Source organism: Brachyhypopomus gauderio, unplaced genomic scaffold (genome assembly GCF_052324685.1).
Source record: "Brachyhypopomus gauderio isolate BG-103 unplaced genomic scaffold, BGAUD_0.2 sc77, whole genome shotgun sequence".
NCBI classification, from domain to species: domain Eukaryota; kingdom Metazoa; phylum Chordata; class Actinopteri; order Gymnotiformes; family Hypopomidae; genus Brachyhypopomus; species Brachyhypopomus gauderio.
Window position 1 is genome coordinate 1,454,030 of NW_027506898.1, and position 17,968 is coordinate 1,471,997.

Here is a 17,968-nt window from a genome sequence, read left to right on the forward strand (position 1 = left end):
CAGAGTGCTAACCATTACACCATGGAACCTAAAAGATAAGTTCTGATTCTTCTGTTTTGCTGGGTTCACAGACCAAGTTAAGCTCAAAGTGACTTGTCTTGAGAGGATGCAAGTTGCAACAACTACAGACAAGGACTTCCAGCAACAAGATATTTAGTTGAGGTATTCGATTTGGTCAACTGAAAGACACTTTCTGTTTACAGTAGTCTTCAACAATGAAAGCTGGTACAATCCCAGATAAAGAGCATGTAGCAGAAAGGTTCCACCGAGAGTGGAACTCGGATTGCTGGATTCAGAGTCCAGAGTGCTAACCATTACACCATGGAACCTACATGAGACACTTCTGAGTCTTGTTTTGCTGGGTTCACAGACCAAGTTAAGCTCAAAGTGACTTGTCATGGGAGAATGCATGTTGCAACAACTACAGACAAGGACTTCCAGCAACAAGATAATTAGTTGAGGTATTTGATTTGGTCAACTGAAAGACACTTTCTGTTTACACTAGTCTTCAACAACGAAAGCTGGTACAACCCCAGATAAAGAGCATGTAGCAGAAAGGTTCCACCGAGAGTCGAACTCGGATCACTGGATTCAAAGTCCAGAGTGCTGACCATTACACCATGGAACCCACAGCAAAAGTTGTTTCTAGCAAATGAGTTGCTGGATTCAGAGTCCAGAATGCTAACACCATGGAAACAGCAAATAGGTTTCCAACTTCTCTGCCGTTGATTTCAGAGTCTGTTGTGCTTACTACTGCATCACGCAACCAAAGAAATTAGCTTTTGTGAATACTGTTTTGCTGAACACATAGCAAAACATCCTGTCCTGAGACCCTAGCATATTTGGATTTAAATGACTTCACCAATTCTAGGATAATCAGAAAGCTGTTTGCCACAAGAACAAGCATGTAAAAATTCTGAAAACAATTCATGAAATATGCTGGAATTATATAGACCGCAAGCATGTGATAGAGCTTGCATGGAGAAAAGACCTGCAAGCTGGAATCAACACTAATGAATCAAAAGGTTCCACTGAGAGTTGAACTCAGATTGCTGGATTCAGAGTCCAGAGTGCTAACCATTACACCATGGAACCTAAAAGATAAGTTCTGATTCTTCTGTTTTGCTGGGTTCACAGACCAAGTTAAGCTCAAAGTGACTTGTCTTGAGAGGATGCAAGTTGCAACAACTACAGACAAGGACTTCCAGCAACAAGATATTTAGTTGAGGTATTCGATTTGGTCAACTGAAAGACACTTTCTGTTTACAGTAGTCTTCAACAATGAAAGCTGGTACAATCCCAGATAAAGAGCATGTAGCAGAAAGGTTCCACCGAGAGTCGAACTCGGATTGCTGGATTCAGAGTCCAGAGTGCTAACCATTACACCATGGAACCTACATTAGACATTTCTGAGTCTTGTTTTGCTGGGTTCACAGACCAAGTTAAGCTCAAAGTGACTTGTCATGGGAGAATGCAGGTTGCAACAACTACAGACAAGGACTTCCAGCAACAAGATAATTAGTAGAGGTATTTGATTTGGTCAACTGAAAGACACTTTCTGTTTACAGTAGTCTTCAACAATGAAAGCTGGTACAATCCCAGATAAAGAGCATGTAGCAGAAAGGTTCCACCGAGAGTCGAACTCGGATTGCTGGATTCAGAGTCCAGAGTGCTAACCATTACACCATGGAACCTACATGAGACACTTCTGAGTCTTGTTTTGCTGGGTTCACAGACCAAGTTAAGCTCAAAGTGACTTGTCATGGGAGAATGCATGTTGCAACAACTACAGACAAGGACTTCCAGCAACAAGATAATTAGTTGAGGTATTTGATTTGGTCAACTGAAAGACACTTTCTGTTTACACTAGTCTTCAACAACGAAAGCTGGTACAACCCCAGATAAAGAGCATGTAGCAGAAAGGTTCCACCGAGAGTCGAACTCGGATTGCTGGATTCAGAGTCCAGAGTGCTAACCATTACACCATGGAACCTACATTAGGCATTTCTGAGTCTTGTTTTGCTGGGTTCACAGACCAAGTTAAGCTCAAAGTGACTTGTCATGGGAGAATGCAGGTTGCAACAACTACAGACAAGGACTTCCAGCAACAAGATAATTAGTTGAGGTATTTGATTTGGTCAACTGAAAGACACTTTCTGTTTACAGTAGTCTTCAACAATGAAAGCTGGTACAATCCCAGATAAAGAGCATGTAGCAGAAAGGTTCCACCGAGAGTCGAACTCGGATTGCTGGATTCAGAGTCCAGAGTGCTAACCATTACACCATGGAACCTACATGAGACACTTCTGAGTCTTGTTTTGCTGGGTTCACAGACCAAGTTAAGCTCAAAGTGACTTGTCATGGGAGAATGCAGGTTGCAACAACTACAGACAAGGACTTCCAGCAACAAGATAATTAGTAGAGGTATTTGATTTGGTCAACTGAAAGACACTTTCTGTTTACAGTAGTCTTCAACAATGAAAGCTGGTACAATCCCAGATAAAGAGCATGTAGCAGAAAGGTTCCACCGAGAGTCGAACTCGGATCACTGGATTCAAAGTCCAGAGTGCTGACCATTACACCATGGAACCCACAGCAAAAGTTGTTTCTAGCAAATGAGTTGCTGGATTCAGAGTTCAGAATGCTAACACCATGGAACCAACAAATAGGTTTCCAACTTCTCTGCCGTTGATTTCAGAGTCTGTTGTGCTTACTACTGCATCACGCAACCAAAGAAATTAGCTTTTGTGAATACTGTTTTGCTGAACACATAGCAAAACATCCTGTCCTGAGACCCTAGCATATTTGGATTTAAATGACTTCACCAATTCTAGGATAATCAGAAAGCTGTTTGCCACAAGAACAAGCATGTAAAAATTCTGAAAACAATTCATGAAATATGCTGGAATTATATAGACCGCAAGCATGTGATAGAGCTTGCATGGAGAAAAGACCTGCAAGCTGGAATCAACACTAATGAATCAAAAGGTTCCACTGAGAGTTGAACTCAGATTGCTGGATTCAGAGTCCAGAGTGCTAACCATTACACCATGGAACCTAAAAGATAAGTTCTGATTCTTCTGTTTTGCTGGGTTCACAGACCAAGTTAAGCTCAAAGTGACTTGTCTTGAGAGGATGCAAGTTGCAACAACTACAGACAAGGACTTCCAGCAACAAGATATTTAGTTGAGGTATTCGATTTGGTCAACTGAAAGACACTTTCTGTTTACAGTAGTCTTCAACAATGAAAGCTGGTACAATCCCAGATAAAGAGCATGTAGCAGAAAGGTTCCACCGAGAGTCGAACTCGGATTGCTGGATTCAGAGTCCAGAGTGCTAACCATTACACCATGGAACCTACATTAGACATTTCTGAGTCTTGTTTTGCTGGGTTCACATACCAAGTTAAGCTCAAAGTGACTTGTCATGGGAGAATGCATGTTGCAACAACTACAGACAAGGACTTCCAGCAACAAGATAATTAGATGAGGTATTTGATTTGGTCAACTGAAAGACACTTTCTGTTTACACTAGTCTTTAACAACGAAAGCTGGTACAACCCCAGATAAAGAGCATGTAGCAGAAAGGTTCCACCGAGAGTCGAACTCGGATTGCTGGATTCAGAGTCCAGAGTGCTAACCATTACACCATGGAACCTACATTAGACATTTCTGAGTCTTGTTTTGCTGGGTTCACAGACCAAGTTAAGCTCAAAGTGACTTGTCATGGGAGAATGCAGGTTGCAACAACTACAGACAAGGACTTCCAGCAACAAGATAATTAGTAGAGGTATTTGATTTGGTCAACTGAAAGACACTTTCTGTTTACAGTAGTCTTCAACAATGAAAGCTGGTACAATCCCAGATAAAGAGCATGTAGCAGAAAGGTTCCACCGAGAGTCGAACTCGGATCACTGGATTCAAAGTCCAGAGTGCTGACCATTACACCATGGAACCCACAGCAAAAGTTGTTTCTAGCAAATGAGTTGCTGGATTCAGAGTTCAGAATGCTAACACCATGGAACCAACAAATAGGTTTCCAACTTCTCTGCCGTTGATTTCAGAGTCTGTTGTGCTTACTACTGCATCACGCAACCAAAGAAATTAGCTTTTGTGAATACTGTTTTGCTGAACACATAGCAAAACATCCTGTCCTGAGACCCTAGCATATTTGGATTTAAATGACTTCACCAATTCTAGGATAATCAGAAAGCTGTTTGCCACAAGAACAAGCATGTAAAAATTCTGAAAACAATTCATGAAATATGCTGGAATTATATAGACCGCAAGCATGTGATAGAGCTTGCATGGAGAAAAGACCTGCAAGCTGGAATCAACACTAATGAATCAAAAGGTTCCACTGAGAGTTGAACTCAGATTGCTGGATTCAGAGTCCAGAGTGCTAACCATTACACCATGGAACCTAAAAGATAAGTTCTGATTCTTCTGTTTTGCTGGGTTCACAGACCAAGTTAAGCTCAAAGTGACTTGTCTTGAGAGGATGCAAGTTGCAACAACTACAGACAAGGACTTCCAGCAACAAGATATTTAGTTGAGGTATTCGATTTGGTCAACTGAAAGACACTTTCTGTTTACAGTAGTCTTCAACAATGAAAGCTGGTACAATCCCAGATAAAGAGCATGTAGCAGAAAGGTTCCACCGAGAGTCGAACTCGGATTGCTGGATTCAGAGTCCAGAGTGCTAACCATTACACCATAGAACCTACATTAGACATTTCTGAGTCTTGTTTTTCTGGGTTCACATACCAAGTTAAGCTCAAAGTGACTTGTCATGGGAGAATGCAGGTTGCAACAACTACAGACAAGGACTTCCAGCAACAAGATAATTAGTAGAGGTATTTGATTTGGTCAACTGAAAGACACTTTCTGTTTACAGTAGTCTTCAACAATGAAAGCTGGTACAATCCCAGATAAAGAGCATGTAGCAGAAAGGTTCCACCGAGAGTCGAACTCGGATCACTGGATTCAAAGTCCAGAGTGCTGACCATTACACCATGGAACCCACAGCAAAAGTTGTTTCTAGCAAATGAGTTGCTGGATTCAGAGTCCAGAATGCTAACACCATGGAAACAGCAAATAGGTTTCCAACTTCTCTGCCGTTGATTTCAGAGTCTGTTGTGCTTACTACTGCATCACGCAACCAAAGAAATTAGCTTTTGTGAATACTGTTTTGCTGAACACATAGCAAAACATCCTGTCCTGAGACCCTAGCATATTTGGATTTAAATGACTTCACCAATTCTAGGATAATCAGAAAGCTGTTTGCCACAAGAACAAGCATGTAAAAATTCTGAAAACAATTCATGAAATATGCTGGAATTATATAGACCGCAAGCATGTGATAGAGCTTGCATGGAGAAAAGACCTGCAAGCTGGAATCAACACTAATGAATCAAAAGGTTCCACTGAGAGTTGAACTCAGATTGCTGGATTCAGAGTCCAGAGTGCTAACCATTACACCATGGAACCTAAAAGATAAGTTCTGATTCTTCTGTTTTGCTGGGTTCACAGACCAAGTTAAGCTCAAAGTGACTTGTCTTGAGAGGATGCAAGTTGCAACAACTACAGACAAGGACTTCCAGCAACAAGATATTTAGTTGAGGTATTCGATTTGGTCAACTGAAATACACTTTCTGTTTACAGTAGTCTTCAACAATGAAAGCTGGTACAATCCCAGATAAAGAGCATGTAGCAGAAAGGTTCCACCGAGAGTCGAACTCGGATTGCTGGATTCAGAGTCCAGAGTGCTAACCATTACACCATGGAACCTACATTAGACATTTCTGAGTCTTGTTTTGCTGGGTTCACAGACCAAGTTAAGCTCAAAGTGACTTGTCATGGGAGAATGCATGTTGCAACAACTACAGACAAGGACTTCCAGCAACAAGATAATTAGTTGAGGTATTTGATTTGGTCAACTGAAAGACACTTTCTGTTTACAGTAGTCTTCAACAATGAAAGCTGGTACAATCCCAGATAAAGAGCATGTAGCAGAAAGGTTCCACCGAGAGTCGAACTCGGATTGCTGGATTCAGAGTCCAGAGTGCTAACCATTACACCATGGAACCTACATGAGACACTTCTGAGTCTTGTTTTGCTGGGTTCACAGACCAAGTTAAGCTCAAAGTGACTTGTCATGGGAGAATGCATGTTGCAACAACTACAGACAAGGACTTCCAGCAACAAGATAATTAGTTGAGGTATTTGATTTGGTCAACTGAAAGACACTTTCTGTTTACACTAGTCTTCAACAACGAAAGCTGGTACAACCCCAGATAAAGAGCATGTAGCAGAAAGGTTCCACCGAGAGTCGAACTCGGATTGCTGGATTCAGAGTCCAGAGTGCTAACCATTACACCATGGAACCTACATTAGACATTTCTGAGTCTTGTTTTGCTGGGTTCACAGACCAAGTTAAGCTCAAAGTGACTTGTCATGGGAGAATGCAGGTTGCAACAACTACAGACAAGGACTTCCAGCAACAAGATAATTAGTAGAGGTATTTGATTTGGTCAACTGAAAGACACTTTCTGTTTACAGTAGTCTTCAACAATGAAAGCTGGTACAATCCCAGATAAAGAGCATGTAGCAGAAAGGTTCCACCGAGAGTCGAACTCGGATTGCTGGATTCAGAGTCCAGAGTGCTAACCATTACACCATGGAACCTACATGAGACACTTCTGAGTCTTGTTTTGCTGGGTTCACAGACCAAGTTAAGCTCAAAGTGACTTGTCATGGGAGAATGCATGTTGCAACAACTACAGACAAGGACTTCCAGCAACAAGATAATTAGTTGAGGTATTTGATTTGGTCAACTGAAAGACACTTTCTGTTTACACTAGTCTTCAACAACGAAAGCTGGTACAACCCCAGATAAAGAGCATGTAGCAGAAAGGTTCCACCGAGAGTCGAACTCGGATTGCTGGATTCAGAGTCCAGAGTGCTAACCATTACACCATGGAACCTACATTAGACATTTCTGAGTCTTGTTTTGCTGGGTTCACAGACCAAGTTAAGCTCAAAGTGACTTGTCATGGGAGAATGCAGGTTGCAACAACTACAGACAAGGACTTCCAGCAACAAGATAATTAGTAGAGGTATTTGATTTGGTCAACTGAAAGACACTTTCTGTTTACAGTAGTCTTCAACAATGAAAGCTGGTACAATCCCAGATAAAGAGCATGTAGCAGAAAGGTTCCACCAAGAGTCGAACTCGGATTGCTGGATTCAGAGTCCAGAGTGCTAACCATTACACCATGGAACCTACATGAGACACTTCTGAGTCTTGTTTTGCTGGGTTCACAGACCAAGTTAAGCTCAAAGTGACTTGTCATGGGAGAATGCATGTTGCAACAACTACAGACAATGACTTCCAGCAACAAGATAATTAGTTGAGGTATTTGATTTGGTCAACTGAAAGACACTTTCTGTTTACAGTAGTCTTCAACAATGAAAGCTGGTACAATCCCAGATAAAGAGCATGTAGCAGAAAGGTTCCACCGAGAGTCGAACTCGGATCACTGGATTCAAAGTCCAGAGTGCTGACCATTACACCATGGAACCCACAGCAAAAGTTGTTTCTAGCAAATGAGTTGCTGGATTCAGAGTCCAGAATGCTAACACCATGGAAACAGCAAATAGGTTTCCAACTTCTCTGCCGTTGATTTCAGAGTCTGTTGTGCTTACTACTGCATCACGCAACCAAAGAAATTAGCTTTTGTGAATACTGTTTTGCTGAACACATAGCAAAACATCCTGTCCTGAGACCCTAGCATATTTGGATTTAAATGACTTCACCAATTCTAGGATAATCAGAAAGCTGTTTGCCACAAGAACAAGCATGTAAAAATTCTGAAAACAATTCATGAAATATGCTGGAATTATATAGACCGCAAGCATGTGATAGAGCTTGCATGGAGAAAAGACCTGCAAGCTGGAATCAACACTAATGAATCAAAAGGTTCCACTGAGAGTTGAACTCTGATTGCTGGATTTAGAGTCCAGAGTGCTAACCATTACACCATGGAACCTAAAAGATAAGTTCTGATTCTTCTGTTTTGCTGGGTTCACAGACCAAGTTAAGCTCAAAGTGACTTGTCATGGGAGAATGCAGGTTGCAACAACTACAGACAAGGACTTCCAGCAACAAGATAATTAGTTGAGGTATTTGATTTGGTCAACTGAAAGACACTTTCTGTTTACACTAGTCTTCAACAACGAAAGCTGGTACAACCCCAGATAAAGAGCATGTAGCAGAAAGGTTCCACCGAGAGTCGAACTCGGATTGCTGGATTCAGAGTCCAGAGTGCTAACCATTACACCATGGAACCTACGTTAGACACTTCTGAGTCTTGTTTTGCTCGGTTCACAGACCAAGTTAAGCTCAAAGTGACTTGTCATGGGAGAATGCAGGTTGCAACAACTACAGACAAGGACTTCCAGCAACAAGATAATTAGTTGAGGTATTTGATTTGGTCAACTGAAAGACACTTTCTGTTTACAGTAGTCTTCAACAATGAAAGCTGGTACAATCCCAGATAAAGAGCATGTAGCAGAAAGGTTCCACCGAGAGTCGAACTCGGATCACTGGATTCAAAGTCCAGAGTGCTGACCATTACACCATGGAACCCACAGCAACAGTTGTTTCTAGCAAATGAGTTGCTGGATTCAGAGTCCAGAATGCTAACACCATGGAACCAGCAAATAGGTTTCCAACTTCTCTGCCATTGATTTCAGAGTCTGTTGTGCTTACTACTGCATCACGCAACCAAAGAAATTAGCTTTTGTGAATACTGTTTTGCTGAACACATAGCAAAACATCCTGTCCTGAGACCCTAGCATATTTGGATTTAAATGAATTCACCAATTCTAGGATAATCAGAAAGCTGTTTGCCACAAGAACAAGCATGTAAAAATTCTGAAAACAATTCATGAAATATGCTGGAATTATAAAGACCGCAAGCATGTGATAGAGCTTGCATGGAGAAAAGACCTGCAAGCTGGAATCAACACTAATGAATCAAAAGGTTCCACTGAGAGTTGAACTCAGATTGCTGGATTCAGAGTGCAGAGTGCTAACCATTACACCATGGAACCTAAAAGATAAGTTCTGATTCTTCTGTTTTGCTGGGTTCACAGACCAAGTTAAGCTCAAAGTGACTTGTCTTGAGAGGATGCAAGTTGCAACAACTACAGACAAGGACTTCCAGCAACAAGATATTTAGTTGAGGTATTCGATTTGGTCAACTGAAAGACACTTTCTGTTTACAGTAGTCTTCAACAATGAAAGCTGGTACAATCCCAGATAAAGAGCATGTAGCAGAAAGGTTCCACCGAGAGTCGAACTCGGATTGCTGGATTCAGAGTCCAGAGTGCTAACCATTACACCATGGAACCTACATGAGACGCTTCTGAGTCTTGTTTTGCTGGGTTCACAGACCAAGTTAAGCTCAAAGTGACTTGTCATGGGAGAATGCATGTTGCAACAACTACAGACAAGGACTTCCAGCAACAAGATAATTAGTTGAGGTATTTGATTTGGTCAACTGAAAGACACTTTCTGTTTACACTAGTCTTCAACAACGAAAGCTGGTACAACCCCAGATAAAGAGCATGTAGCAGAAAGGTTCCACCGAGAGTCGAACTCGGATTGCTGGATTCAGAGTCCAGAGTGCTAACCATTACACCATGGAACCTACATTAGGCATTTCTGAGTCTTGTTTTGCTGGGTTCACAGACCAAGTTAAGCTCAAAGTGACTTGTCATGGGAGAATGCAGGTTGCAACAACTACAGACAAGGACTTCCAGCAACAAGATAATTAGTTGAGGTATTTGATTTGGTCAACTGAAAGACACTTTCTGTTTACAGTAGTCTTCAACAATGAAAGCTGGTACAATCCCAGATAAAGAGCATGTAGCAGAAAGGTTCCACCGAGAGTCGAACTCGGATTGCTGGATTCAGAGTCCAGAGTGCTAACCATTACACCATGGAACCTACATGAGACACTTCTGAGTCTTGTTTTGCTGGGTTCACAGACCAAGTTAAGCTCAAAGTGACTTGTCATGGGAGAATGCAGGTTGCAACAACTACAGACAAGGACTTCCAGCAACAAGATAATTAGTAGAGGTATTTGATTTGGTCAACTGAAAGACACTTTCTGTTTACAGTAGTCTTCAACAATGAAAGCTGGTACAATCCCAGATAAAGAGCATGTAGCAGAAAGGTTCCACCGAGAGTCGAACTCGGATCACTGGATTCAAAGTCCAGAGTGCTGACCATTACACCATGGAACCCACAGCAAAAGTTGTTTCTAGCAAATGAGTTGCTGGATTCAGAGTTCAGAATGCTAACACCATGGAACCAACAAATAGGTTTCCAACTTCTCTGCCGTTGATTTCAGAGTCTGTTGTGCTTACTACTGCATCACGCAACCAAAGAAATTAGCTTTTGTGAATACTGTTTTGCTGAACACATAGCAAAACATCCTGTCCTGAGACCCTAGCATATTTGGATTTAAATGACTTCACCAATTCTAGGATAATCAGAAAGCTGTTTGCCACAAGAACAAGCATGTAAAAATTCTGAAAACAATTCATGAAATATGCTGAAATTATATAGACCGCAAGCATGTGATAGAGCTTGCATGGAGAAAAGACCTGCAAGCTGGAATCAACACTAATGAATCAAAAGGTTCCACTGAGAGTTGAACTCAGATTGCTGGATTCAGAGTCCAGAGTGCTAACCATTACACCATGGAACCTAAAAGATAAGTTCTGATTCTTCTGTTTTGCTGGGTTCACAGACCAAGTTAAGCTCAAAGTGACTTGTCTTGAGAGGATGCAAGTTGCAACAACTACAGACAAGGACTTCCAGCAACAAGATATTTAGTTGAGGTATTCGATTTGGTCAACTGAAAGACACTTTCTGTTTACAGTAGTCTTCAACAATGAAAGCTGGTACAATCCCAGATAAAGAGCATGTAGCAGAAAGGTTCCACCGAGAGTCGAACTCGGATTGCTGGATTCAGAGTCCAGAGTGCTAACCATTACACCATGGAACCTACATTAGACATTTCTGAGTCTTGTTTTGCTGGGTTCACATACCAAGTTAAGCTCAAAGTGACTTGTCATGGGAGAATGCATGTTGCAACAACTACAGACAAGGACTTCCAGCAACAAGATAATTAGATGAGGTATTTGATTTGGTCAACTGAAAGACACTTTCTGTTTACACTAGTCTTTAACAACGAAAGCTGGTACAACCCCAGATAAAGAGCATGTAGCAGAAAGGTTCCACCGAGAGTCGAACTCGGATTGCTGGATTCAGAGTCCAGAGTGCTAACCATTACACCATGGAACCTACATTAGACATTTCTGAGTCTTGTTTTGCTGGGTTCACAGACCAAGTTAAGCTCAAAGTGACTTGTCATGGGAGAATGCAGGTTGCAACAACTACAGACAAGGACTTCCAGCAACAAGATAATTAGTAGAGGTATTTGATTTGGTCAACTGAAAGACACTTTCTGTTTACAGTAGTCTTCAACAATGAAAGCTGGTACAATCCCAGATAAAGAGCATGTAGCAGAAAGGTTCCACCGAGAGTCGAACTCGGATCACTGGATTCAAAGTCCAGAGTGCTGACCATTACACCATGGAACCCACAGCAAAAGTTGTTTCTAGCAAATGAGTTGCTGGATTCAGAGTTCAGAATGCTAACACCATGGAACCAACAAATAGGTTTCCAACTTCTCTGCCGTTGATTTCAGAGTCTGTTGTGCTTACTACTGCATCACGCAACCAAAGAAATTAGCTTTTGTGAATACTGTTTTGCTGAACACATAGCAAAACATCCTGTCCTGAGACCCTAGCATATTTGGATTTAAATGACTTCACCAATTCTAGGATAATCAGAAAGCTGTTTGCCACAAGAACAAGCATGTAAAAATTCTGAAAACAATTCATGAAATATGCTGGAATTATATAGACCGCAAGCATGTGATAGAGCTTGCATGGAGAAAAGACCTGCAAGCTGGAATCAACACTAATGAATCAAAAGGTTCCACTGAGAGTTGAACTCAGATTGCTGGATTCAGAGTCCAGAGTGCTAACCATTACACCATGGAACCTAAAAGATAAGTTCTGATTCTTCTGTTTTGCTGGGTTCACAGACCAAGTTAAGCTCAAAGTGACTTGTCTTGAGAGGATGCAAGTTGCAACAACTACAGACAAGGACTTCCAGCAACAAGATATTTAGTTGAGGTATTCGATTTGGTCAACTGAAAGACACTTTCTGTTTACAGTAGTCTTCAACAATGAAAGCTGGTACAATCCCAGATAAAGAGCATGTAGCAGAAAGGTTCCACCGAGAGTCGAACTCGGATTGCTGGATTCAGAGTCCAGAGTGCTAACCATTACACCATGGAACCTACATGAGACACTTCTGAGTCTTGTTTTGCTGGGTTCACAGACCAAGTTAAGCTCAAAGTGACTTGTCATGGGAGAATGCATGTTGCAACAACTACAGACAAGGACTTCCAGCAACAAGATAATTAGTTGAGGTATTTGATTTGGTCAACTGAAAGACACTTTCTGTTTACACTAGTCTTCAACAACGAAAGCTGGTACAACCCCAGATAAAGAGCATGTAGCAGAAAGGTTCCACCGAGAGTCGAACTCGGATTGCTGGATTCAGAGTCCAGAGTGCTAACCATTACACCATGGAACCTACATTAGACATTTCTGAGTCTTGTTTTGCTGGGTTCACAGACCAAGTTAAGCTCAAAGTGACTTGTCATGGGAGAATGCAGGTTGCAACAACTACAGACAAGGACTTCCAGCAACAAGATAATTAGTAGAGGTATTTGATTTGGTCAACTGAAAGACACTTTCTGTTTACAGTAGTCTTCAACAATGAAAGCTGGTACAATCCCAGATAAAGAGCATGTAGCAGAAAGGTTCCACCAAGAGTCGAACTCGGATTGCTGGATTCAGAGTCCAGAGTGCTAACCATTACACCATGGAACCTACATGAGACACTTCTGAGTCTTGTTTTGCTGGGTTCACAGACCAAGTTAAGCTCAAAGTGACTTGTCATGGGAGAATGCATGTTGCAACAACTACAGACAATGACTTCCAGCAACAAGATAATTAGTTGAGGTATTTGATTTGGTCAACTGAAAGACACTTTCTGTTTACAGTAGTCTTCAACAATGAAAGCTGGTACAATCCCAGATAAAGAGCATGTAGCAGAAAGGTTCCACCGAGAGTCGAACTCGGATCACTGGATTCAAAGTCCAGAGTGCTGACCATTACACCATGGAACCCACAGCAAAAGTTGTTTCTAGCAAATGAGTTGCTGGATTCAGAGTCCAGAATGCTAACACCATGGAAACAGCAAATAGGTTTCCAACTTCTCTGCCGTTGATTTCAGAGTCTGTTGTGCTTACTACTGCATCACGCAACCAAAGAAATTAGCTTTTGTGAATACTGTTTTGCTGAACACATAGCAAAACATCCTGTCCTGAGACCCTAGCATATTTGGATTTAAATGACTTCACCAATTCTAGGATAATCAGAAAGCTGTTTGCCACAAGAACAAGCATGTAAAAATTCTGAAAACAATTCATGAAATATGCTGGAATTATATAGACCGCAAGCATGTGATAGAGCTTGCATGGAGAAAAGACCTGCAAGCTGGAATCAACACTAATGAATCAAAAGGTTCCACTGAGAGTTGAACTCTGATTGCTGGATTTAGAGTCCAGAGTGCTAACCATTACACCATGGAACCTAAAAGATAAGTTCTGATTCTTCTGTTTTGCTGGGTTCACAGACCAAGTTAAGCTCAAAGTGACTTGTCATGGGAGAATGCAGGTTGCAACAACTACAGACAAGGACTTCCAGCAACAAGATAATTAGTTGAGGTATTTGATTTGGTCAACTGAAAGACACTTTCTGTTTACACTAGTCTTCAACAACGAAAGCTGGTACAACCCCAGATAAAGAGCATGTAGCAGAAAGGTTCCACCGAGAGTCGAACTCGGATTGCTGGATTCAGAGTCCAGAGTGCTAACCATTACACCATGGAACCTACGTTAGACACTTCTGAGTCTTGTTTTGCTCGGTTCACAGACCAAGTTAAGCTCAAAGTGACTTGTCATGGGAGAATGCAGGTTGCAACAACTACAGACAAGGACTTCCAGCAACAAGATAATTAGTTGAGGTATTTGATTTGGTCAACTGAAAGACACTTTCTGTTTACAGTAGTCTTCAACAATGAAAGCTGGTACAATCCCAGATAAAGAGCATGTAGCAGAAAGGTTCCACCGAGAGTCGAACTCGGATCACTGGATTCAAAGTCCAGAGTGCTGACCATTACACCATGGAACCCACAGCAACAGTTGTTTCTAGCAAATGAGTTGCTGGATTCAGAGTCCAGAATGCTAACACCATGGAACCAGCAAATAGGTTTCCAACTTCTCTGCCATTGATTTCAGAGTCTGTTGTGCTTACTACTGCATCACGCAACCAAAGAAATTAGCTTTTGTGAATACTGTTTTGCTGAACACATAGCAAAACATCCTGTCCTGAGACCCTAGCATATTTGGATTTAAATGAATTCACCAATTCTAGGATAATCAGAAAGCTGTTTGCCACAAGAACAAGCATGTAAAAATTCTGAAAACAATTCATGAAATATGCTGGAATTATAAAGACCGCAAGCATGTGATAGAGCTTGCATGGAGAAAAGACCTGCAAGCTGGAATCAACACTAATGAATCAAAAGGTTCCACTGAGAGTTGAACTCAGATTGCTGGATTCAGAGTGCAGAGTGCTAACCATTACACCATGGAACCTAAAAGATAAGTTCTGATTCTTCTGTTTTGCTGGGTTCACAGACCAAGTTAAGCTCAAAGTGACTTGTCTTGAGAGGATGCAAGTTGCAACAACTACAGACAAGGACTTCCAGCAACAAGATATTTAGTTGAGGTATTCGATTTGGTCAACTGAAAGACACTTTCTGTTTACAGTAGTCTTCAACAATGAAAGCTGGTACAATCCCAGATAAAGAGCATGTAGCAGAAAGGTTCCACCGAGAGTCGAACTCGGATTGCTGGATTCAGAGTCCAGAGTGCTAACCATTACACCATGGAACCTACATGAGACGCTTCTGAGTCTTGTTTTGCTGGGTTCACAGACCAAGTTAAGCTCAAAGTGACTTGTCATGGGAGAATGCATGTTGCAACAACTACAGACAAGGACTTCCAGCAACAAGATAATTAGTTGAGGTATTTGATTTGGTCAACTGAAAGACACTTTCTGTTTACACTAGTCTTCAACAACGAAAGCTGGTACAACCCCAGATAAAGAGCATGTAGCAGAAAGGTTCCACCGAGAGTCGAACTCGGATTGCTGGATTCAGAGTCCAGAGTGCTAACCATTACACCATGGAACCTACATTAGGCATTTCTGAGTCTTGTTTTGCTGGGTTCACAGACCAAGTTAAGCTCAAAGTGACTTGTCATGGGAGAATGCAGGTTGCAACAACTACAGACAAGGACTTCCAGCAACAAGATAATTAGTTGAGGTATTTGATTTGGTCAACTGAAAGACACTTTCTGTTTACAGTAGTCTTCAACAATGAAAGCTGGTACAATCCCAGATAAAGAGCATGTAGCAGAAAGGTTCCACCGAGAGTCGAACTCGGATTGCTGGATTCAGAGTCCAGAGTGCTAACCATTACACCATGGAACCTACATGAGACACTTCTGAGTCTTGTTTTGCTGGGTTCACAGACCAAGTTAAGCTCAAAGTGACTTGTCATGGGAGAATGCAGGTTGCAACAACTACAGACAAGGACTTCCAGCAACAAGATAATTAGTAGAGGTATTTGATTTGGTCAACTGAAAGACACTTTCTGTTTACAGTAGTCTTCAACAATGAAAGCTGGTACAATCCCAGATAAAGAGCATGTAGCAGAAAGGTTCCACCGAGAGTCGAACTCGGATCACTGGATTCAAAGTCCAGAGTGCTGACCATTACACCATGGAACCCACAGCAAAAGTTGTTTCTAGCAAATGAGTTGCTGGATTCAGAGTTCAGAATGCTAACACCATGGAACCAACAAATAGGTTTCCAACTTCTCTGCCGTTGATTTCAGAGTCTGTTGTGCTTACTACTGCATCACGCAACCAAAGAAATTAGCTTTTGTGAATACTGTTTTGCTGAACACATAGCAAAACATCCTGTCCTGAGACCCTAGCATATTTGGATTTAAATGACTTCACCAATTCTAGGATAATCAGAAAGCTGTTTGCCACAAGAACAAGCATGTAAAAATTCTGAAAACAATTCATGAAATATGCTGGAATTATATAGACCGCAAGCATGTGATAGAGCTTGCATGGAGAAAAGACCTGCAAGCTGGAATCAACACTAATGAATCAAAAGGTTCCACTGAGAGTTGAACTCAGATTGCTGGATTCAGAGTCCAGAGTGCTAACCATTACACCATGGAACCTAAAAGATAAGTTCTGATTCTTCTGTTTTGCTGGGTTCACAGACCAAGTTAAGCTCAAAGTGACTTGTCTTGAGAGGATGCAAGTTGCAACAACTACAGACAAGGACTTCCAGCAACAAGATATTTAGTTGAGGTATTCGATTTGGTCAACTGAAAGACACTTTCTGTTTACAGTAGTCTTCAACAATGAAAGCTGGTACAATCCCAGATAAAGAGCATGTAGCAGAAAGGTTCCACCGAGAGTCGAACTCGGATTGCTGGATTCAGAGTCCAGAGTGCTAACCATTACACCATGGAACCTACATTAGACATTTCTGAGTCTTGTTTTGCTGGGTTCACATACCAAGTTAAGCTCAAAGTGACTTGTCATGGGAGAATGCATGTTGCAACAACTACAGACAAGGACTTCCAGCAACAAGATAATTAGATGAGGTATTTGATTTGGTCAACTGAAAGACACTTTCTGTTTACACTAGTCTTTAACAACGAAAGCTGGTACAACCCCAGATAAAGAGCATGTAGCAGAAAGGTTCCACCGAGAGTCGAACTCGGATTGCTGGATTCAGAGTCCAGAGTGCTAACCATTACACCATGGAACCTACATTAGACATTTCTGAGTCTTGTTTTGCTGGGTTCACAGACCAAGTTAAGCTCAAAGTGACTTGTCATGGGAGAATGCAGGTTGCAACAACTACAGACAAGGACTTCCAGCAACAAGATAATTAGTAGAGGTATTTGATTTGGTCAACTGAAAGACACTTTCTGTTTACAGTAGTCTTCAACAATGAAAGCTGGTACAATCCCAGATAAAGAGCATGTAGCAGAAAGGTTCCACCGAGAGTCGAACTCGGATCACTGGATTCAAAGTCCAGAGTGCTGACCATTACACCATGGAACCCACAGCAAAAGTTGTTTCTAGCAAATGAGTTGCTGGATTCAGAGTTCAGAATGCTAACACCATGGAACCAACAAATAGGTTTCCAACTTCTCTGCCGTTGATTTCAGAGTCTGTTGTGCTTACTACTGCATCACGCAACCAAAGAAATTAGCTTTTGTGAATACTGTTTTGCTGAACACATAGCAAAACATCCTGTCCTGAGACCCTAGCATATTTGGATTTAAATGACTTCACCAATTCTAGGATAATCAGAAAGCTGTTTGCCACAAGAACAAGCATGTAAAAATTCTGAAAACAATTCATGAAATATGCTGGAATTATATAGACCGCAAGCATGTGATAGAGCTTGCATGGAGAAAAGACCTGCAAGCTGGAATCAACACTAATGAATCAAAAGGTTCCACTGAGAGTTGAACTCAGATTGCTGGATTCAGAGTCCAGAGTGCTAACCATTACACCATGGAACCTAAAAGATAAGTTCTGATTCTTCTGTTTTGCTGGGTTCACAGACCAAGTTAAGCTCAAAGTGAC

General features: G+C 41.4%; 45 non-coding genes across 45 annotated transcripts; all 45 read right to left on the reverse strand.

Moving 5' to 3' along the window:
• Positions 1 to 556: 556 nt before the first annotated feature.
• On the reverse strand, positions 557 to 628 carry trnaq-uug (transfer RNA glutamine (anticodon UUG)). Its single transcript has one exon. It is a non-coding gene; the product is annotated as a tRNA-Gln (tRNA).
• Positions 629 to 1,023: 395 nt separating this feature from the next.
• Positions 1,024 to 1,095, reverse strand: trnaq-cug (transfer RNA glutamine (anticodon CUG)). The gene has a single exon. It is a non-coding gene; the product is annotated as a tRNA-Gln (tRNA).
• Positions 1,096 to 1,323: 228 nt separating this feature from the next.
• On the reverse strand, positions 1,324 to 1,395 carry trnaq-cug (transfer RNA glutamine (anticodon CUG)). Its single transcript has one exon. It is a non-coding gene; the product is annotated as a tRNA-Gln (tRNA).
• A 227-nt stretch (positions 1,396 to 1,622) lies between these two features.
• trnaq-cug (transfer RNA glutamine (anticodon CUG)) lies at positions 1,623 to 1,694 on the reverse strand. Its single transcript has one exon. It is a non-coding gene; the product is annotated as a tRNA-Gln (tRNA).
• Positions 1,695 to 1,921: 227 nt separating this feature from the next.
• On the reverse strand, positions 1,922 to 1,993 carry trnaq-cug (transfer RNA glutamine (anticodon CUG)). Its single transcript has one exon. It is a non-coding gene; the product is annotated as a tRNA-Gln (tRNA).
• Positions 1,994 to 2,220: 227 nt separating this feature from the next.
• Positions 2,221 to 2,292, reverse strand: trnaq-cug (transfer RNA glutamine (anticodon CUG)). The gene has a single exon. It is a non-coding gene; the product is annotated as a tRNA-Gln (tRNA).
• Positions 2,293 to 2,519: 227 nt separating this feature from the next.
• trnaq-uug (transfer RNA glutamine (anticodon UUG)) lies at positions 2,520 to 2,591 on the reverse strand. The gene has a single exon. It is a non-coding gene; the product is annotated as a tRNA-Gln (tRNA).
• A 395-nt stretch (positions 2,592 to 2,986) lies between these two features.
• Positions 2,987 to 3,058, reverse strand: trnaq-cug (transfer RNA glutamine (anticodon CUG)). Its single transcript has one exon. It is a non-coding gene; the product is annotated as a tRNA-Gln (tRNA).
• A 228-nt stretch (positions 3,059 to 3,286) lies between these two features.
• Positions 3,287 to 3,358, reverse strand: trnaq-cug (transfer RNA glutamine (anticodon CUG)). Its single transcript has one exon. It is a non-coding gene; the product is annotated as a tRNA-Gln (tRNA).
• A 227-nt stretch (positions 3,359 to 3,585) lies between these two features.
• Positions 3,586 to 3,657, reverse strand: trnaq-cug (transfer RNA glutamine (anticodon CUG)). The gene has a single exon. It is a non-coding gene; the product is annotated as a tRNA-Gln (tRNA).
• Positions 3,658 to 3,884: 227 nt separating this feature from the next.
• trnaq-uug (transfer RNA glutamine (anticodon UUG)) lies at positions 3,885 to 3,956 on the reverse strand. Its single transcript has one exon. It is a non-coding gene; the product is annotated as a tRNA-Gln (tRNA).
• Positions 3,957 to 4,351: 395 nt separating this feature from the next.
• On the reverse strand, positions 4,352 to 4,423 carry trnaq-cug (transfer RNA glutamine (anticodon CUG)). Its single transcript has one exon. It is a non-coding gene; the product is annotated as a tRNA-Gln (tRNA).
• A 527-nt stretch (positions 4,424 to 4,950) lies between these two features.
• On the reverse strand, positions 4,951 to 5,022 carry trnaq-uug (transfer RNA glutamine (anticodon UUG)). Its single transcript has one exon. It is a non-coding gene; the product is annotated as a tRNA-Gln (tRNA).
• Positions 5,023 to 5,417: 395 nt separating this feature from the next.
• On the reverse strand, positions 5,418 to 5,489 carry trnaq-cug (transfer RNA glutamine (anticodon CUG)). Its single transcript has one exon. It is a non-coding gene; the product is annotated as a tRNA-Gln (tRNA).
• Positions 5,490 to 5,717: 228 nt separating this feature from the next.
• On the reverse strand, positions 5,718 to 5,789 carry trnaq-cug (transfer RNA glutamine (anticodon CUG)). The gene has a single exon. It is a non-coding gene; the product is annotated as a tRNA-Gln (tRNA).
• Positions 5,790 to 6,016: 227 nt separating this feature from the next.
• trnaq-cug (transfer RNA glutamine (anticodon CUG)) lies at positions 6,017 to 6,088 on the reverse strand. The gene has a single exon. It is a non-coding gene; the product is annotated as a tRNA-Gln (tRNA).
• Positions 6,089 to 6,315: 227 nt separating this feature from the next.
• On the reverse strand, positions 6,316 to 6,387 carry trnaq-cug (transfer RNA glutamine (anticodon CUG)). Its single transcript has one exon. It is a non-coding gene; the product is annotated as a tRNA-Gln (tRNA).
• Positions 6,388 to 6,614: 227 nt separating this feature from the next.
• On the reverse strand, positions 6,615 to 6,686 carry trnaq-cug (transfer RNA glutamine (anticodon CUG)). The gene has a single exon. It is a non-coding gene; the product is annotated as a tRNA-Gln (tRNA).
• A 227-nt stretch (positions 6,687 to 6,913) lies between these two features.
• trnaq-cug (transfer RNA glutamine (anticodon CUG)) lies at positions 6,914 to 6,985 on the reverse strand. Its single transcript has one exon. It is a non-coding gene; the product is annotated as a tRNA-Gln (tRNA).
• A 526-nt stretch (positions 6,986 to 7,511) lies between these two features.
• On the reverse strand, positions 7,512 to 7,583 carry trnaq-uug (transfer RNA glutamine (anticodon UUG)). The gene has a single exon. It is a non-coding gene; the product is annotated as a tRNA-Gln (tRNA).
• A 695-nt stretch (positions 7,584 to 8,278) lies between these two features.
• Positions 8,279 to 8,350, reverse strand: trnaq-cug (transfer RNA glutamine (anticodon CUG)). Its single transcript has one exon. It is a non-coding gene; the product is annotated as a tRNA-Gln (tRNA).
• A 227-nt stretch (positions 8,351 to 8,577) lies between these two features.
• trnaq-uug (transfer RNA glutamine (anticodon UUG)) lies at positions 8,578 to 8,649 on the reverse strand. Its single transcript has one exon. It is a non-coding gene; the product is annotated as a tRNA-Gln (tRNA).
• Positions 8,650 to 9,344: 695 nt separating this feature from the next.
• On the reverse strand, positions 9,345 to 9,416 carry trnaq-cug (transfer RNA glutamine (anticodon CUG)). The gene has a single exon. It is a non-coding gene; the product is annotated as a tRNA-Gln (tRNA).
• Positions 9,417 to 9,643: 227 nt separating this feature from the next.
• Positions 9,644 to 9,715, reverse strand: trnaq-cug (transfer RNA glutamine (anticodon CUG)). Its single transcript has one exon. It is a non-coding gene; the product is annotated as a tRNA-Gln (tRNA).
• Positions 9,716 to 9,942: 227 nt separating this feature from the next.
• Positions 9,943 to 10,014, reverse strand: trnaq-cug (transfer RNA glutamine (anticodon CUG)). Its single transcript has one exon. It is a non-coding gene; the product is annotated as a tRNA-Gln (tRNA).
• A 227-nt stretch (positions 10,015 to 10,241) lies between these two features.
• trnaq-uug (transfer RNA glutamine (anticodon UUG)) lies at positions 10,242 to 10,313 on the reverse strand. The gene has a single exon. It is a non-coding gene; the product is annotated as a tRNA-Gln (tRNA).
• A 395-nt stretch (positions 10,314 to 10,708) lies between these two features.
• trnaq-cug (transfer RNA glutamine (anticodon CUG)) lies at positions 10,709 to 10,780 on the reverse strand. Its single transcript has one exon. It is a non-coding gene; the product is annotated as a tRNA-Gln (tRNA).
• Positions 10,781 to 11,008: 228 nt separating this feature from the next.
• Positions 11,009 to 11,080, reverse strand: trnaq-cug (transfer RNA glutamine (anticodon CUG)). Its single transcript has one exon. It is a non-coding gene; the product is annotated as a tRNA-Gln (tRNA).
• Positions 11,081 to 11,307: 227 nt separating this feature from the next.
• On the reverse strand, positions 11,308 to 11,379 carry trnaq-cug (transfer RNA glutamine (anticodon CUG)). The gene has a single exon. It is a non-coding gene; the product is annotated as a tRNA-Gln (tRNA).
• A 227-nt stretch (positions 11,380 to 11,606) lies between these two features.
• Positions 11,607 to 11,678, reverse strand: trnaq-uug (transfer RNA glutamine (anticodon UUG)). The gene has a single exon. It is a non-coding gene; the product is annotated as a tRNA-Gln (tRNA).
• Positions 11,679 to 12,073: 395 nt separating this feature from the next.
• trnaq-cug (transfer RNA glutamine (anticodon CUG)) lies at positions 12,074 to 12,145 on the reverse strand. The gene has a single exon. It is a non-coding gene; the product is annotated as a tRNA-Gln (tRNA).
• Positions 12,146 to 12,373: 228 nt separating this feature from the next.
• On the reverse strand, positions 12,374 to 12,445 carry trnaq-cug (transfer RNA glutamine (anticodon CUG)). Its single transcript has one exon. It is a non-coding gene; the product is annotated as a tRNA-Gln (tRNA).
• Positions 12,446 to 12,672: 227 nt separating this feature from the next.
• trnaq-cug (transfer RNA glutamine (anticodon CUG)) lies at positions 12,673 to 12,744 on the reverse strand. The gene has a single exon. It is a non-coding gene; the product is annotated as a tRNA-Gln (tRNA).
• Positions 12,745 to 13,270: 526 nt separating this feature from the next.
• trnaq-uug (transfer RNA glutamine (anticodon UUG)) lies at positions 13,271 to 13,342 on the reverse strand. Its single transcript has one exon. It is a non-coding gene; the product is annotated as a tRNA-Gln (tRNA).
• Positions 13,343 to 14,037: 695 nt separating this feature from the next.
• trnaq-cug (transfer RNA glutamine (anticodon CUG)) lies at positions 14,038 to 14,109 on the reverse strand. Its single transcript has one exon. It is a non-coding gene; the product is annotated as a tRNA-Gln (tRNA).
• Positions 14,110 to 14,336: 227 nt separating this feature from the next.
• Positions 14,337 to 14,408, reverse strand: trnaq-uug (transfer RNA glutamine (anticodon UUG)). Its single transcript has one exon. It is a non-coding gene; the product is annotated as a tRNA-Gln (tRNA).
• Positions 14,409 to 15,103: 695 nt separating this feature from the next.
• On the reverse strand, positions 15,104 to 15,175 carry trnaq-cug (transfer RNA glutamine (anticodon CUG)). The gene has a single exon. It is a non-coding gene; the product is annotated as a tRNA-Gln (tRNA).
• A 227-nt stretch (positions 15,176 to 15,402) lies between these two features.
• On the reverse strand, positions 15,403 to 15,474 carry trnaq-cug (transfer RNA glutamine (anticodon CUG)). The gene has a single exon. It is a non-coding gene; the product is annotated as a tRNA-Gln (tRNA).
• Positions 15,475 to 15,701: 227 nt separating this feature from the next.
• Positions 15,702 to 15,773, reverse strand: trnaq-cug (transfer RNA glutamine (anticodon CUG)). The gene has a single exon. It is a non-coding gene; the product is annotated as a tRNA-Gln (tRNA).
• A 227-nt stretch (positions 15,774 to 16,000) lies between these two features.
• On the reverse strand, positions 16,001 to 16,072 carry trnaq-uug (transfer RNA glutamine (anticodon UUG)). The gene has a single exon. It is a non-coding gene; the product is annotated as a tRNA-Gln (tRNA).
• Positions 16,073 to 16,467: 395 nt separating this feature from the next.
• Positions 16,468 to 16,539, reverse strand: trnaq-cug (transfer RNA glutamine (anticodon CUG)). The gene has a single exon. It is a non-coding gene; the product is annotated as a tRNA-Gln (tRNA).
• A 228-nt stretch (positions 16,540 to 16,767) lies between these two features.
• On the reverse strand, positions 16,768 to 16,839 carry trnaq-cug (transfer RNA glutamine (anticodon CUG)). The gene has a single exon. It is a non-coding gene; the product is annotated as a tRNA-Gln (tRNA).
• Positions 16,840 to 17,066: 227 nt separating this feature from the next.
• Positions 17,067 to 17,138, reverse strand: trnaq-cug (transfer RNA glutamine (anticodon CUG)). Its single transcript has one exon. It is a non-coding gene; the product is annotated as a tRNA-Gln (tRNA).
• Positions 17,139 to 17,365: 227 nt separating this feature from the next.
• On the reverse strand, positions 17,366 to 17,437 carry trnaq-uug (transfer RNA glutamine (anticodon UUG)). The gene has a single exon. It is a non-coding gene; the product is annotated as a tRNA-Gln (tRNA).
• Positions 17,438 to 17,832: 395 nt separating this feature from the next.
• trnaq-cug (transfer RNA glutamine (anticodon CUG)) lies at positions 17,833 to 17,904 on the reverse strand. Its single transcript has one exon. It is a non-coding gene; the product is annotated as a tRNA-Gln (tRNA).
• Between the last annotated feature and the right edge of the window lie 64 nt (positions 17,905 to 17,968).